General features: G+C 44.3%; 1 long non-coding RNA gene across 1 annotated transcript in view; it reads right to left on the bottom strand.

The window, feature by feature from the left end:
• Nucleotides 1–866: 866 nt before the first annotated feature.
• Nucleotides 867–14600, bottom strand: part of LOC110291498 — a 108053-nt gene continuing 94319 nt past the window's right edge. Inside the window, exon 3 of the long non-coding RNA XR_003836223.1 lies at nucleotides 867–1679. This is a non-coding gene — a long non-coding RNA (uncharacterized LOC110291498). The remainder of the gene's footprint in view (nucleotides 1680–14600) is intronic.

Genomic DNA, 14600 nt, shown 5'->3' with positions numbered 1-14600 from the left:
TGACCCTTGGTGGTAATGTGATCCACAGACATGGACACAGACCCCTGCTGCTGCATGACCATGGACCCAGACATGGCTTTCAGTGGCAGCACTGGCCAGTACTTCAACATGGCATCAAATCAGGCTATTCCCTTCCACCCTTGCATCTCCAGTTCTGCCTCTCTCCTAGTACTCAAACTGCTCCACTTCTCTTTCTGTCCCTTCTCTCCACCACGGACTTGCACATCACAGTGGCTCCAGCTGTGGGCGGGCCCCATGGAGGGCAGGCCCCTGGGTGTCTTCCATCTGTCCCCTTTTTGTTTATTTTTGAGGTTGAATTTTGATCACAACTTTTCTCCCGTCCCTTTCCTCCCTCCAAACCACGCACATGTCAGCAGCGCTGACTGGACTCAAAAGGCTATTAATAATAATTTTAAAAAGAAGACGCAAAGTTGGGAGGGTGATGGGAGGGTGGTGCTAGGAAGAGGAGGGAGTGGTGGTGGCTGGCTACATACAGGTCAATAGGTGTTATATAAATGCATGACATCTTCAGAGAATAAAAGATGTTAGCGCTAGAGAGATGGCTCAGCAGTCGGGAACCAGTATTGTTCTTGAAGAGGACCAGAGTTTGGTTTCTAGCTCATATACTAGGGCCTCACCCCGTCTGTAACTCCAGCTCCGGGAGATCTGATACCTTCTTGCCTCCCTAGATACCACATGTGCATCACATGTGCACAAACACACACAGAATTAAAACTAAAATAAATCTTTATTTATTAAAAATATTATTTTATGGGTGTGGGAGTGCACAACTTTAATCTGAGAACTTGGGAGGCAGAGGCAGATGGATCTCTGTGAGTTCAAGGCCAACCTAGTAAGTTGCAGGACAACCTTGTCTCCAATATACATATACGCATGCATGCATTCACACACACACACATGCACACACGTATACTTTTAATACAGTTTCTAGAATTCCCTTCTATATATAGTTTGGAGTTGACCTTTCCCACCAGAGATCTCTCTGGGAGATTTTGGAAGTAAAAGAGTAGTGTTATGTGGTGGGGCAGGCACCAGGCACTGTTGAAGCTCTGCACACTTCTCTGCTGGGTCACCTTGATGCAAAGGCCATGGGCACTGCACCTGCTGACCCACTTCTGTCCCTCTAACTCCCCAGTGGTGCATATTTAATGTCTTTGTGAGGAAAGGCGCTCCTGGGAAGGAACGGTTTGGAAACCTGAGATGCAGCATTCCATGTTTAATAGAGTTAGACAGTGTCCTGGAAACTTCTCACAGAACACTGTGCATCTCCCCAGAATATCACTTATGCGAATCGTATGATTTTCCCATTAAATACTTCGGTGGCCTGAATTTTTCTATGGGAAGACTTGATGAGTGAGCTGTGTTACGAGTGCACCATTGTCAACAGTTGCCGTGGTTACCGCTTTTTGAGTCACCACAACCTATTTGAGTTAGCCTTGGTGGCTAGGTGGCAACACTCCCAGCCTTTCCCCGTGTGAGTTGCTCTCAAGCCAACCAACCCCTCCAGCTGAGTCTTATGATGGGTTTTACGGCTGCAGCTTCACCTCTACACTGCTCACCCTAATAGCTCATCTTCAGGCTTCCGGTTCATCATGCCAACTGTCCTGACGACCTTGATTAGTTGTCTTCACCCACTTGCATCTACCAGATCTGTACATCTGACCAAAAAGAGAACAAAAGAAAAAATACTTACTGGTTAATTCAGATTAGAGTGATATGGCTTTCTTCCAAGCCAGCACCAGCCTGTCAGTCTGACTGGAGGTGAAGCTGTCTAGAGACCTCATACGTTAGCTGTAGACAAAGTCATGTTTCAGCTGGAGCCACAGAAATATGGTAAGGTTCCATCAGTTTAGTATTTTCCTGACTCGTTACAAGAAACAAGACACCTGCACAGTAAACCTAACCAGTGTAACTTGTCTTACAAGTTTAAGATCCAGATAAGAGACACATATTTTATTTTCCAGATTAATCTCTTAAATCCATGCATGCTCAAATCAAGTAGTTGTCTGGGCTGCTTTACAACATATTACAAAGTTGATTAAAAAAATACAACAAAATAAAAACAAAACTAAAAACCACGAACACATTATGCTAAATTCTGGAAGCTAGGGTGTAGCAGGTCACTTCCTTCTGAGACTTCAAGAGACAGTCCGTGCTCTGCCCAGCCTTGCTCTGGGCTGCTGGCAGCCCTTGGCATTCCTTGGCCTGCAGGCCCCTTATGATTGCTTCTTCCTCTGCTCAGTAGGTCTTCTACTTGGAGCCTTCCTATTTCCTCTTATTGCAAGGGGTAGCAGTTGCATTAGACTTAGAGATAACACTAACCATTCCCTCTCCTTGGCTTTGCTTGATTAGTTGGTTCTCACTGAAGGAATGGGAATCTCTCTCCTCAGTTGCTGCCAGCTGTGTTGCTGTTGGAACCTGAAGGCTTCATCTAGCCTCACTAAACCGATATTAATACTGAGGTTAGCATCCCCAGTGTGAGTCTGAGACAAGAATGCTGCGTGCTTGCTTGGGCTCCTGGAGCAGATGGACTGGGAGGATTTTTTTCAGCCTTAGTTGCATGAATAAGAGGACAATCAGGCCACCATTTTTCCCTTAGGAGAACAAGTATTCAGAAAGGTTTAGGCCCATGGAGAGCAGAGCAGGGGTCAAACCCTGGTGTTTCTGCTTTCATTTTGCACATGCATCTTTTAGTTACATCACCATTCGTTTTTACACTATCCCACTTCAGTATTCTTTTTTTTTTAATTTGGATTTATTTATTTATTTATTTATTATATGTAAATACACTGTAGCTGACTTCAGACACTCCAGAAGAGGGAGTCAGATCTCGTTGCAGATGGTTGTGAGCCACCATGTGGTTGCTGGGATTTGAACTCTGGACCTTCGGAAGATCAGTCAGGTGCTCTTACTCACTGAGCCAACTCACCAGCCCCCTACTCCAGTATTCTTGAAATGTGCTCCAGTCACTGTCTTAAGCCTGCAGTCACTGGGTTCCAGGAACAACAGGACATATTGACAACCATCTCTGTGACAAAGGACTGTTTCTGTCTTTACGCCCTTTTGCCTTTATGCCTTTATGCCCCAACTCTGAGCACTGGTGAGCCTGACCATCTCTCAAATGAGGACAATTATCTCTGATGAGGGGGCAGCACTCTGCAGAGGTAATACCTTAGGAGAAGTCTAAAGAAATAAAGACTTTTCCAATCTACCAGTACAAAAACCAGAACCAGAACCCAGGCAATCAGGCTACACGGTGAACAAGTTCACTTCATTCTGTAAGCCTCTTGCCCTCTGTTCCAATTGTACTTCAGTTCACCTAAACCTCTTATCACTCCCCTGAAAATGGACTTTGGGAAGGGTCATTGGACAGCTTTATTTGTTTCTCTTCCCAATGTGCACACTGATTAAATCTCTTTTTGTCACCATTACTCACCTTTAATTGGCAAATTGAGAAGAGTGGCTCCATTGGGATTTCTGAAGCCAGACCTTCCACCCCCAAACTCTCATAACTAGAGAGCCCATGATGGTTTTTGGTGGAAGTCATGTGTGATGCGGGTATGTACACCTCAGTCCAGGTGAAATCTGATAATACATCATGGAAATTAGCTCTGATTTCTTCTCCCTGAGAAGGCTCCTTGCCCTGTGGAATTTTGCCAAGTTGTTTCCAGCATTTAGCATTTCACACCAAGAAATACAGATAACAGCTTCCATCAAGCCACGAGTTAGGAGGAAAAGCCACAGCTCACCCTCAGGTACGGTGTAGATGCCCACATCCCCCTGGCAGAAGAAGAATGTTCCTGCCATTGTTCTACGGACAGACTTCCTCCAAGGAAACTGGCTGTCTTCATCTTGCTTGCTGGCAACTTTCAAATGGAAGCTCATTGAAGCAGAAAATTTTTTACATTCCACTTTCTAGGCACTCTGTTGCAAATCTAGTCCAGATTCATAGCATTAATTAATCTCAACTTTGGAAGTCAGAGGTCCTTAGATTTACTCCATTTGCACATTCTTGCTCTTTGAAGGCAGACTAACATTTCACACGTCCTAGGTATTGGGCTTCTTGCCCAAGCTTCTCAGAAACTGTGGATGATGCTCTACAGTTGTGTGCCCAAGTTCTAATGAGATTCATCTGAAGTCGAAGCACAATCGGTGTGAGCAGACTCCTCCCCAGCTTCAGTGCTGACCTCCAACCTGACGTCTTCCCTCTGGAATTGCCTTTACTGCTTTCCGGTGGGAGAATTACTCCTCTTGAGGGAGAACAACCTGATGTATGAAAAATGCTGCCTCCTCCAGTTTGTACGGAGTCTGGCTTGCCCTGGCTGTTTTCTTGCTTCAAATAATTAAAAAAAAAAAAAAAAAAAAAAAAAAAAAAATTTTTTTTTTTTTTAAAAAAAAAAAAAAAAAAAAAAAAAAAAAAAAAAAAGTCTTTTTCTATTTGTTTATGTCTTGGCTCAGTTTCCACATTAGTATTCCTGACACTGGTTGTACTGCTTTGGGAATCACTTTTGGCCTTCTGCTCCCTCCTCCCCGTTGTAAAAGTTCCTTGGAATCCTGTGCAATCCCTGTACTGGAGGCGCTCTCTGCAGGAGGACCCCACCCCTTCCTCCCCAGCTTCACCTTAGGTGAGGTTATTAGGCACCCTTCCTTCTGTTAACTGAGTTCCTGCTGTGTTAGGGCCAGCACTAACATTCTCAGCAGTCAGCCTAGGGAACAAGGCCGGATATGCTGCCTGCTCTTACAAACACAAAAAAAACAGGCATTATTCAAAGAATTATATGAATATGTATAAGATCACAGTTCCAGACATGTGCAGCACACTTATCACTCTACGAGCTCATAAAAAGGCTTTCATTTTCTACCAAGTTAAAGATGGAGAGATGATAACTGGGATCTAAGACATGAATGGAGCATTTACCGGAGTCATAAAAGGAGAGGAAACAACACAGTTTTAAAAAAAAGGGCAAAGGATGTCAACAGAACACACATCAAAGAAGATACATTGATGGCCGAAAAGTGTGAAAATATGTTTATATGTAATTAAACAGTAGGAAATTACTAATTAAAACAGCAATGGTGTGGTTGGAGGTGTAGCTCAGTGACAGAGAACTTGCCTAACATTCAGGTTCTATTTCTGGATACATAAAAACCACCACAATGTTATACAAGTAGAATGGCTAAAGCCCAAAACACCAAATGCTGGTGAAAAAGTGCAGCAGTGAGACATTGTCTGTTGGTGAGATGAAAAATGGACAGACAGTTTGGTGGTCTCTTACAAAACCAAACATACTCTTGCCAAATGACCCAGCAGGCTTGCTCCTTGGTATTTGTTCAAGGGAATTGAAAACTTACATTCATACAGAAATCTACATGCAGATGTTTATAGCAGCTGTGTTTATAATAGTCAAGACTTGAAAGCAACCAAGATGTCCTTTAATCAGAAAAAGGATAAACAGATGCACCCCTGCAATGAACTATTATTCGGATGATAAAGGGATGAGCTATCATGCCATGGAGATAGGAAGGAATCTTAAAAACATACTGCTAAGTGAAAGAGGCCAATCTGTAAAATGATGTAGTGTATTATTTCAATGATTGAATGCTCTAGAAGAAACAAAACTATGGAAGTACTAAAAAAAAAATCAGTACTTATCAGGGGTCTGAGGAGAAGGAAGAGTACACATATATCGAACGAGGAACTTTTAGAACAGTAAAATATTCTATATGATGATATAGGATCATGGCTCTCAACCTGTGGGTTCTGACGCCTTTGGGGGTCGCCTAAGACCCTCCTGCATATTAGATATTTGCATTATGAGTCATAACAGTAACAAAAGGGGGTCACCACAACATAAGGTATTAATGAGTTGCAGCATTAGGAAGATTGAGAAATACTGCTATAGGCCACCTGCCATAGCTCAGAGAATGTCAACACAATCAGCACTGATGTAAATTAAACAGCGGCGTTTGGTAGTAAACAGTGTGTTAACGTGGGTTCACAGACTGACAAACTGAAGTGTTTCTCCGTGTTGATGGAGGTGAAGGCTGTGTATGGGGATAGGAAGGGGTGAGGAGGGGACACAAACTCTTTGTTTCGCACCTTCTTTCATTTTTTTTTCTAATCTTTGTGAACCTGAAACTGCTCTAAAAAAATAAAATCTAGGGCTGGAGAGATGGCTCTGTGATTAAGAGAACTGGCTGCTCTCCCAGAGAGGTCCTGAGTTCAATTCCCAGCAACCACATGGTGGCTCACAACCATCTGTAATGGGATCTGATACTCTCTCCTGGCGTTCAGGTGTACATGCAGATACATCCATATACAGAAAGTAAACAAATCAACCAACCAAAGGAGGAGGAGGAGGAGGAGGAGGAGAAGCAGTAGTAGTTGTTGTTGTAGCCAGGCAGAGGTTGCACACACCTTTGGGAGGCAAGGGCAGGTGAATCTCTGTGAATTTAAGGCCAGCCTGGTTTCAGGACAGCCAGAGCCACACAGAGAAACCCTGCCTTGAAAAATAAATAAAAATAAAAACATAGATAAATAAATAAAATCTACTAATTTCTTTAAGTGGGTGAAGGTGGGAGAGAACAAGGTGCAGAAAGAGACTAATTCATGCAGAAGCCCTCTGGCCTGGGGGGAGCTTCATCATTACACAAGACTGAAGGAAGGCATCATGGGTAAAACAGAGAAAGATGGGGCATGGTGAGGATGGAGAAACAAGTGTGGCCCAGACTCTACAGGGTCTGGTGAGATGTTAAAACTTTTTCTTTATTCTGAAAGTGTTGGGAGCTCCCTGAGTAGTTTTAAGGTTATGATAATAGGATAACCATGGTGAGAATATAATTAGATTTGCATTTCAAATTTTTAACATTTATTAATTTATTATGGGGGGCATGTATAAACCACCTAACATGTGTGGAGATTAGGTAGGAAACATTGTGGGAGTTGTTTCTGTCATGTGGGATACATGGTCTGAAGTCAGGTCATCACACTTGGTGACAAGGACCTTTGCCTGCTGAGCCATCTCGATGGCCTACGATTCTATTTGTGGTTACTGTGTGGGGAGTGGAAAATACACTGGATTACTGAGGGAGGCCAAAGTGGACATGGGAGTACAGGTGAGGAGCTGCCACCATGGCTCAAAGGGAAAACCAAGGTAGCCTGGATGGGAGCAGATGTTGCAGGAGTAGGAAGAAGGAGTAAGACAAACCAGTGCTCGCTGGGACAGAAATTGAAGGAACTGTGGAGGAAGGTGGAGCCAGGACTGTTTCCTTGGTGAATGTGTGATTGTCCAATGAGAATTTCAGGTTTTAGACATTTCTCTCCCTTTTTAGCCATATTCTCTTTTTTTCAGGGTTTTGACTCATGCAGATTTCTCAGCTTCTTTCTTGTAATCTGTTTCCTCCAGTGAAAGCAGCAGCAGGTCCCTTCTGCACAATAAAGGGCTCTCGTCACTAGAATTGAATTCATAAAGCAAATTAAGCAATTTTTGTGGCATTTGCAGGATGCAGAGCTGCCATAGTCACCACACAGTCATAACTGTGTACTTGGGGAAGGAGTGTGCCCTTCCCTCCAGCCGTGGGTGGGCTGAATCAGGTCTGTTTCTGCCATAGTCAGCTAGCCCACCTAGGGTGGAGTGTTCCGACCTAGGTAAAGTCTATTGTGTGCCACATCTGCAGCTTCCTGCAAGAAGCTACCTGGTGAGCAGCTGAGCTTGCTTTCCAGATGAGATCCTAACAAAGCAAGGAGATCCTGGCAAAGTGGGGGATGGGTCTCCCCCTTTAAATTCAAGACCCTACAATTAAAGATTGAGTCTTGATCAGAGAACTTTGTCTTGGCTCATTATTTCTTTCACTGTCCTTCCCATCCACCCCCAGCTTTCCTTTCAGGAACCCAGTAACCTGTGACCACTGATGGCTACACTGAAGCTGGTTTCAGAACTCCATACTCCTATCCCTGTGCTGAAATCCTTGGATGTGCAAAGTCCATTATACTAAAGAGAATGATAATGTTACCCAGATAATATAACCCATGTAAAGGCTCTTGTAAGCTTTATTTCATCTCTAGATAAATTTGGATCCCTGTGATTGTTAATGTTGTCAACTTTGGGTTAATTGAGATGGGCAGCATCATTCCCTAGGCTTCAGTCCTGGACTGAATAAAAAGGAAAACCTAGCAGAGCACCAGCATTCTCTGCTTCCTTCTGGTAGATGCCATGTGACCAGCTGAGCTTGAGCCCTTGTGGCCGTGCACCCCCCCCCGCCCCCATGATGGATTATACCCTAGAACTGTGAGCCCAAATAAACCTCCTTTCCATTATGTTGCTATTGTTGGGGTATTTTATCAGAGCAACAAAAACACAAATGTAATTAATTGAATACCTAGTAAATGCCATGTGTAGCTGTTATCCTTCATTGCTTTGTGAATAGAAAAAAGAAAGGGTTGTGTGTCAATGCTGAGTCTAGCTTCAATTATGAGCCAGGCTTGTGAGATGGATCATTGGTGGCTCATCGGTTAAGAGCACTGACTGTTCTTCCGAAGGTCCTGAGTTCAAATCCCAGCAACCACATGGTGTCTCACAACCACCCATAATGGGATCTGACGCCCTCTTCTTGTGTGTCTAAAGACAGCTACAGTGTCTTTACATATAATAATAAATAAACCTCAAAAAAAAAGCCATCCATGATGAACTAGGAAATGGCACAATAGGGAAAGTGACTCTGTGCAAGCATGAGGGCTCTGCCTTCAGATCCTCAATGCCCAACAAAAGCCTGGTGTAAGGATGCACATCTGTAAGCTCAGCACTAGAGGAGGGAGGGCAGAGGCAGGCAGAGCCCTAGAGCTCACTGACTAACCAATCTAGGCAAATTGGTGAGCTTCAGGTTCAGTAAAACCCTGGCTCAAAAAATAAGGTGGACAATTATAGAAAAAGACACTCAACATTGCCCTCAGGCTTCTACACGCACCCACCCACATGAACACATATGTACATACCACATGCATACATACAAATATTTTCAATCCAAAGTTGGTTAAGACCATGGACATGGAACCCATAGATCTGGTCCAGGCACTGTTTGGGGTGTATCGTTAGCTTACCAAATCATTCTGAGAGCCCAAGGAAGTAGTGTGATGATCATCCTCACTGACAAATAGGGAAACTGAGGCACCAAGATCCTATGACTTGTCTACGTTCTCTTGGCAAGGATTTGAACTCTGGCTCTAGAATCCTGGCTCTTAAGCCATTATGCTGCTTATCTCTTAAGTTTGTCTTTTCTTTAAGTTTCTTCTAAAAGGTCCAAAAGAACTTTTATCTACTGGATCTCAAAAAATGGAGGGAGAGAATCTGCATAATGAAAGAGAACATGCGTAACCCAGTGGCTAATTGCAAAAAGGAAAGTAGAATAGCTGAACAACGCTGACCTGCAGGCTCATCTGAAATAGGATGTGGAGGGATGGAGAGAGACAGAGCAAATCTAAAGTAGCCGCAGGGGCTGCTGAAACCCAGCCAATGCCAGCAGCTCTCAGGGCATCTGGATATTCTCCTAACAGGAAGAAGCAGGATGCTAATCTACTGGGAAGCATGATAAAGCCAGACATGAACACTTGGTTCCTGACACAGCATACTAAAGGAATCTGGAGAAGACCAAGAGAGGGGTGGGCCTTGGCCAGACATCTGATGCTGTGATTCTGAGTGAAGAGAGCTTGTGGTATCTCAAGGGAATGTTTTAACTTGCCTGACCCAACCTTATGGGATCTTCTGGGGGTGAGCAGGCCCTAGGCATCTGCATTTTTATAAAGTTCCTCAAATGAATTCCAGCAGGAGTCCTTAGAAGGCAGACTGGTTCAGACTCAGACAGCTGATGCTTATGAGTTCTCCTGGTGGCCGTGGCAGTGGCGGTGGGGTGTGTTAATGTGTGTCCATATTTGTATGTGTGAATGCACATGTACATATGCCGCTGCATGTGCAAGGAAGTCAGAAGACAACATCAGGTGTCAGGCTCACTCTCAAACCTCTCTGACCCAGGTCTCTTACTGCTTACCACTGTATGCACAGACTGGATGGTTCACAAGCTTCTGTCTCGCCTCTCACATCTCACCATGGGAACACTCAGATTACAAATCCTCACTACTTTACAGGAACTGCAGGCCCGAAGGCCTTTGTAGCAAGAGCTACGTGGAGCCACCTCCCAGTGAAATGTTTACTTACAAACACAAAAGTCAACACGGAAGTCCATTAGGACCTAGGGGAAGCTTGTGCTAGAAGCTGGGACTTTCTCACCTAGGCTCCAGGTGGGCACACCAGCCTTAGTAACTTCCATGGCTAATCACATTTTCCTTCCCAGGCTGAGTCTATGATTATTTTCTATCCTTTTTTTGTTTTTCATGTAGTTTATTTTTTGTTATCTGTTTTGTGCTCACAACAAAATTAAGCTTGACTTAACATTAGGCTATATGCATATTTTTATTTCATAAAAAAGTTTCATGAGTATAATTTTCACTGTCAGCTTAATATTCCTTATATGGATATGATGAGGCTTAGTGAGCCTTTCTGCAACTGGACAGTAAGGTTATTTCCAGTCTGGGGAAGGCGGTAGTAATAGTAAAGCAATGATGAGCATTTGAGAGCCTCACCCCCACATCCCACCCACACGCACAAGCACAGAGTTAGTGCCACTTCTTGAGAATAGAGTATGAGACACATTGGCTGAACAAATACATTTTATGGCTTATTTTCCAAACCACCAATTTGCCTCGGAGAAGCTTCACTGAAATTTACATCCTTCCTGAGAACTTGAGAGGCTCTACTCAATACATTCCTACTAACTGTGGTAGAGAGAGTACTGACTCCCTCTTCCTACCCTCCCCTCAAAGACAATGTGTCAGTAAGTTTCCCTCACTGTAACAAAATACTCAAAGCTGTGGAATCTTGTTGTTGTTGTTTTTAAGAGAGAGGTTTATTTAGCTAAGTTTGAGTCTAGAAGCCCAACACTGGGTGACTGCATTGATTTGTCCCCTGGTGGTGGCCCTTTTACTGGGTCATATCATGATAAATAACACCATGGTGGAAGTTTGTGAACAGATAGAGACCAATAGTAAGACAAGAAGCCACAGCCACACTTGGGTCCTATAAGAACTATGAAAATCCTCTATGAAGGCACAACCCAAGGCTTCCCTCCTCTCATTGGGTCTTACCTCCTGACAGTGCCACCACGTCTCAAAGCTTAAACTGGAGGTCAAGCTTCTAACATATGGGGTCACAACTAAGTGATCACATCTAGCATCTGTCCATTTCTAAGCTCTGTGGCTAGACCACCATGGGGAACAGTGACATAGCATAGGTGGACAGGCTTCCCTGGGTTGTCCAGATGGGCCTACAGTACTTACAAGGGTCTGACAAAGGAGGAGAAGGACACTGAAGAAACCCATTGAGATAGAGTTTAGAGAACTCCTCCAACTGGCCAACTAGTTTTAAAAATGGAAGAGAGAGCCAGGTGCCAAGGGAGTTGGAAAAGCTTCAAAGGCTGGAAAATATGAGTTGATTCAGCCTAGGAACATCCAGAAAAGTGCTTGGGTAACCCATGCGACCTCTGTTGGACTTCTGACCACAGAGCCAGAAGCTTGTGTTGTTTGAAGCCAGTAAACTGGTGACAACTTGTTACTGCACCAGCAGAGAGTAATACACCAGCACTGATAATTTCTATTTCATTTCATCCCGATAGTTTTTATTATTATTTTAATGTGTATTTTTGATTGGAGTACATTTATTGTTTATCTACTCTATGAAGTGCTTTTTCTAAGCACGTGGGCAAAATAGAACTGTATAAGGATCCAAACTGAGCCCTACAGAGCATTTCTTTGTTAGTTATGCGACTAGAGAGGGAAAGTCCCCAAGTGTATAGCTCTGTTGGTGCTCTGGGAAGAGGTGAGCCAGGAGCAGCTTCCAGGAGGGTCACCTTTCTGTGCTCTGAACCAAGCCTGTTCAAGAACTGGTTGGGATGAGCAGAGGTGGGGACACTCTGCTTTTCTGTGTGTGACCCTTTCACTGAACATCTGTGAAAAGCATTTCAGTTTGGGGTCTATCATGTTTACTAAGAGGTTTTTTTGTTTTTTGTTTGTTTGTGGGTTTTTTTGGCAGTGTCTTGTAGCCTAGACTGGCTTTGAATTCCATGTGTAGCTGTGGATGACCTTGGACTTTTGATCTTGATTCCACATTCCAAGTGCTGGGACTGCAGGTGTGCATCACAGAGTCCAGTTCATACAGTGCTGGAGATCAAACTGAAGGTTCCATGCATGCTGAACAGGCTCTCTGCTTGTGCTGCCACACCTGCAGTTCCTAGCAATACAGTGTTTTTAAAAAGAAAGATTGACTTACTTGTGTGTGTGTGTGTGTGTGTGTGTGTATGATGAGAGAGAGAATGAGAGAGGGGAGGGGAGGGGAGGGGAGGGGAGGGGAGAGGAGAAGGAGAAGGAGAAGGAGAAGGAGAAGGAGAAGGAGAAGGAGAAGGAGAAGGAGAAGGAGAAGGAGAAGGAGAAGGAGGGGAGGGGAGGGGAGGGGAGGAGAGGAGAAGAGGAGAGGAGAGGAGAGGAGAGGAGAGGAGAGGAGAGAGAATGCTGTTGAGGCCAGAAGCCAGTTGTGACCCACCCATCATGAATGCTGGGAACTGGACTTGGGTCCTCTAAAAGAGCAGCAAGAACTTTCTAATCTCTGAGCTGCCTCTCTAGTCCACTCCTCTCATCCTTCAATAGTCTTCATACAGAAACTGAAGCTTGCTCCAGAGTGCAGAAATGGATGAGCCCCGTATGACTGAATCATGACAGGGAGAAGGGGCCATGACCACTGCCTGCCCCTCTCCCCCCAGATCCTAAACTATGGGTTTAGTAGATGTGTTATGCAAATATGAGGGAGAAGGAATGAGATTGCTCCCAAAGACTCATGACTTGGTTATCCTCTGGACAGATGACTGCATTTAGGAAGGGTCTTTTTGTTAGCAGTCAACAGCCATAAATGCTAAATCCTGTCACTTGTTTATAGTCCTATCTTCTGTTGAATAGCAACATTCTACTTCTCTCCATACATTGAAGATCTACACCCATGAAGATGCATAGCATCTTGGAACTTGGAATAACGACACCCAGAAAAGAGAGCAACCAGACCAGAACATAATGTTGCACCTTCTCTTTCCATCAGGGAATTACCGTCCTGTTCCAACTCCACCCAAGTGAGCAAAAGTCCCAGTCATGGAGATGGCCCCACCTTTCCTTGACACCGTTTCCTGCTGATCCCCAAAGGATGGGTGCAACCCCTAGAGCTACTGTCACTGACCTCTGCCATTCCAGGTCTCAGGTCTACTATTTCTAGAGTTGGTTACTGGCCAGTAGGTCACCCCATCACCAGCACTAAATGAAACTCATGATCACATGGTGAAAGATTTAAGGATTTAAGTTCTTCACACACAAGAAAAATCCCAAGCCTGTGAAACTGCAGCGTGTGTGCTCAGCTACTGAGGTGGTTATTTCCTAAACTTTCCCAGGTCATGATTAAGAATGCAGATGCCAAGGCACTCCCTTGAAGAGTCCATGGATCTGGAGTATGAGTGGAAAGCTGTATTTTTATCAGATTCCCCAAGAGATTTTTATTAGTAAACAGGTTTGGGAAACTCTGCCCTGGGGCAATTTAAAAGTACCCAGACCAACAGGTCGTGGTTTGGTTTCTGATGTACTGCAGCCCTGGGCAAGGGCATCTTCACTGTCAAATGAATCATGAGAGGTCTATAGATATGGGCAAAGGAAATTATCTGAATAACAGATGCCGGGAGGGGCATTCTGGCTGACTGGAAGACTCGCTCCTTGCTCTGGGTACAGTGATGCTCAGACAAGCCTCCACCTCACCATCCCCACCATCTGGTGTGTTGAAGAGATGGACCAGGAGCCACTGATGGTGGTCTTCTTCTCACAAATGGCAAAGGCTAGTATGTATGACAACGTCTCTGTTTTTCATCAGCATTGTATACCACATGTGATAGAGGCAGCTAGTGGTTGTAATAATCTTATAATAAATGAGGTCAGGTCTTGAGAAGCAACATGGAGACCTTACCTAGAGGCACAGCCATACCCAGGAATTCTGAACTTAGACTTGTTACCAAATGACCCTCTGTGCTCATGCTCCAAGCATACTTCCATATATACCAGCCTCACTGTTTTCTTCCCTTCTCTGATTTCATTTATGCAGTCAGTACTTTCCCCCCAACAGAAACATATCCAGTAAGTGTTTAGATGAGGAAATAAAGGCTCAGAGAGACGAAGAAAACTGCAGAGAGATAGACACAAGGCTGCACATCTGTAGTCCTAGTACTCAGGAGGCTGAGATGGGCAGGGAGATCTGAAGTTCAAGGCCAGGCAGAGCTACTTAGTGAATTTCAAGACAGCCTGGCCTAAGTAGTGAGATTCTGTCAGAACACACATGCACACACACATACATACATGCTCACACACACACACACACACCAATTGTGTCTATTTAGTCAGAAGTCACAAAGTCAAACTGGGGAGTTGTAGCTCTGGAACCCGAGCTCTAACC

Source organism: Mus caroli, chromosome 3, assembly GCF_900094665.2.
Source record: "Mus caroli chromosome 3, CAROLI_EIJ_v1.1, whole genome shotgun sequence".
Lineage (NCBI taxonomy): Eukaryota > Metazoa > Chordata > Mammalia > Rodentia > Muridae > Mus > Mus caroli.
Note: the sequence above shows the minus strand (reverse complement) of the source record. Positions and strands in the feature narration are given on the sequence as shown.